At 37.0% G+C, this 3429-nt stretch overlaps 1 long non-coding RNA gene across 1 annotated transcript; it reads left to right on the top strand.

Annotated features, from left to right (window-relative positions):
• The first annotated feature begins 376 nt into the window (after positions 1-376).
• Positions 377-2074, top strand: LOC142750990 (uncharacterized). Its single transcript, XR_012882667.1, has 3 exons — positions 377-457; positions 1301-1435; positions 1981-2074. It is a non-coding gene; the product is annotated as an uncharacterized LOC142750990 (long non-coding RNA).
• Positions 2075-3429: the final 1355 nt, after the last annotated feature.

Genomic DNA, 3429 nt, shown 5'->3' with positions numbered 1-3429 from the left:
TTTGGTCCTTTTCATCTGTCAGACACTGTCTCTTTTAGTTTACGTCACCGGGCTATACACAACACCTCATGCTGTGAGCCTGGTGTGAGATCCCACGTAGGCGGATTAGTGGGGTGTTATTGTGACCCCACAAACCCTCCACTCAGCTGTCTTCTTACTTGTCTGGGCGGCTGCTTGGAACTGTGACACTGCCGTCAGTTCATGACAAACGCGTTGTACTGGCTTCGGCTGCGCCTGCCGCACCTCAGTGATGGAGTTCATTGTATTAAAAATCTTTTAGTTCACTTGCTGGGGAACCCCAACCCTTGTCAATTGTTACTAATCTGGTGATAACATCTACGTACTATAAAAGTTGTTCTAAGTACATACAATAACAATCGAATGAGGAGAAAGAAATGATCCAGCGCTGATGATGGTGTTTAAAAGGGAATTGGAAGTCCCATATTTATTGGAGAAAGTAAGTAAAATCGAAAGGGAGACGCAGTCCCAAAGTGCAAGTAGTCAGGCTTGGAACCTGAGCCTACGCGTTTCGAACGCGAGCTGCGTTCTTAATCATGGCAAGTAAGGTAATGACCGTGTGTCTGAGCTTCCTGTATAAGCTGGGCAATCAGGTGTTGTGAAAAAATATGCAAATGTCGGTAATTGGTGAACTACGTCAGTTGGAGACTGACTGGCGATCGTCTGGCAGGTAAGTTTTGAATGAGTGTATAACATATCCACACATCGACATTGTGTATACTTCTAGTGTATGATGTTGATACAATTCTGTTACATAAATAGAATGTATAAAAGTAACGGCAATATTGTTGATATAAAATAAGCCCGTCTATAATTTGTTAAGCTCATATAGGAAAATTGAGACACACGGCCCTGAAAATACTTGTGCATACATAAAAAACAGTATATGTTGAATAATCATAACATTAATATGTACAGACAATTAAAAAAGATAATGAAGAAACGACAAATACATCTGTATTATTGTGGGGTAACGGCCTGTTCAAGATCAGTGTTTATACAAAAGAAATCTCTTGTTTGTAAAATTTGGTATATGTTGAGATAAGTAATTGAATTATAATATAATGCAATATGTCAAAGAAATATCATATTTGGATATTAATAATGATCTAATCTGTCAAATGAAAAGAAGCTTATAGATCTATAAAGTTTGTATCGAAATGGCAGTGTAGTATATTGAAATACATATGCTGAAATATTGAATATTGAATATTAATACTATTATGAAAAGAAAAATGTTAAAATATTAAATTCAAAATGATCAGTTGAATATGTTTCGAAGGAGGAAAAACATGATGGCAGACAGAAAAATGAATGCTGAGTCCCATGACCAACAGAAACCCGCGAGTGGAAAACTGCGAGTGGAAAACATGCGTCCACACATACATCCAACCATCTATCTACACGAGCGTATGAGGTACGTATATGAACTGCACATAAGGATATTATTGTATTGGCATAAATAAATATTAAAGTGTCATGCTGATAAAAAATATATATGTACTGACGCATTATGTGAAGTGTGGATTGAGTCCAATGCTGTGTATGGGTAGAATCCGTTTATTTAGAAAATAGACCACTTCTAAATTAGGCCGCTACTAAATAGATAACAACATTAGTGCGAATCTAAGTACAAAAGAGAATATCGTAATATCAGAATGAGAATGAAAAAACATTTTAATTTCTACAATAAGATACAAGATAATAGAAAAAATGATCTGAATGATTGTGAGATTTAATTATATACGAACATGTATAATCTAGTTACATAGATCCGGTTTGGAATGCGTCCATATCAATGTACAATGGAAATCGCTGAACATAAGACAGTGCGCCCCAATATATGAGGTATACACAAGAAACCCATGCAAAACAATTGCAACCAGTAGGTCTGATGAGGTCTGCATGCAATATATCCTATATATATTTTGTAAGGAAATTAATATTATGTAAAATGAACAGTCAGGGCGAAAAAACCGCCGCGTGGAAAAACCTCACCCCCGAACGGCGACAAAACCGCAGAGACACCACGCCCCGCAGAAAAATCACTGCGACCCCGGCCAAGGCACCCAGCAACACCAGGTGAATACCGTGTGTGTAGAATGATGATATAATTAGTCAAAAAATCTATATAGTGTGGTTGATGCTGGAATTGTTTGAATGTGAAAATATCACCCTAGAATAGTTGGAAAAATTGTTGCATTAAGCCTGATATGATGGAAATGTTAACACAAATGGCAATATTCTGTTCCAAAACATGGATGTATTCTAAAAGCTGGATGATGTGTTACTGAAAGGAATATGTATATTGATGCTTAGTTAATATTTTGTTCGTATTATTAGTTTTTTGGACACCAATACATTTTTGTATCTGTGATGTGAGAAGGAAAACCAAAATATGGCAAGATTTGGTGGCAGATATAGATATTGATATGATTTTCAAAGAACCTGTTTGTATAGTTTAGAATGGACTAAAAAAATATATATTGTGTTAATCAGCAAGACATGTAACTAAAACTGGATATTACTGTATATATTATATATCATTAACATGGGTGGGATTGGCATTCTGGAATACGGAATGGATGTTGGATGTTTATAAATTAGTAGTGAAACATAAGATCCTTCTTAAGGTTGAGTCCTGTCGGAAAACGAGTATCTAAATTATAGATCCAGAATGCCTCTCGTGTAAGTAAACGATTTGGTGAGCTGGAGGTTCTCTCCCTGTTTTCATTATACAATAACAATGTCAGGCCCTTAAACTAAATCAAACAAACACCTTTCATATAAGAAAAACTTCTCTGTTCCAATGGACAGGGCACCTAGAAGATGTGTAATTATTGGGTACATTTCATTTGCACTTGGTGTCACGCTTTCAAGCAGGATTTGTACCTTGATCTGAGCTGATTGCCTGGAACATTTCCAGCTCACCAAAATATACACAGATTCCACATGTTTATCTGACAAATGTCGCAAACCAATTTTTCTTACTCTAATTTGTATTGCATGGGAAGGCCTCTCAAGGTCTGTTCTCTTCGTGGGAGGCGGGTATGATAAGGTTGGCACCGGTTTGCCAGGACTGTTCTGTAGGCAAATCAAACAGCTCTAACAGAAGTTAGCAGCATCAGCTGTAAAGCCTGGGACATACCAATTAGATCTTACCACATCGATCCTTGCAGTCTTGGGGCATATGTGAGGTCATACACCATCAATGCAAAAGCCATCAAGAGTGCCTTGGGTCTTACCGGTTCACGTTCTCTTATCCGTCCACATTCTGTTAGAATCTGGTTCTCACGCCTTCCGCTCCCAGTTGGACTCTTCCTGTGGAGAACAAACTTTTTCATTGTATAAACATTAATTGATCTTAATCAAATAATTAATTTGAAGAAAAACATTAACAAATAATATCTT

Source organism: Rhinoderma darwinii, chromosome 3 (assembly GCF_050947455.1).
Source record: "Rhinoderma darwinii isolate aRhiDar2 chromosome 3, aRhiDar2.hap1, whole genome shotgun sequence".
Taxonomy (NCBI): domain Eukaryota; kingdom Metazoa; phylum Chordata; class Amphibia; order Anura; family Rhinodermatidae; genus Rhinoderma; species Rhinoderma darwinii.
The sequence above is the reverse complement of the archived record's forward strand: the minus strand, read 5'-3'. Positions and strand labels throughout refer to the sequence as shown.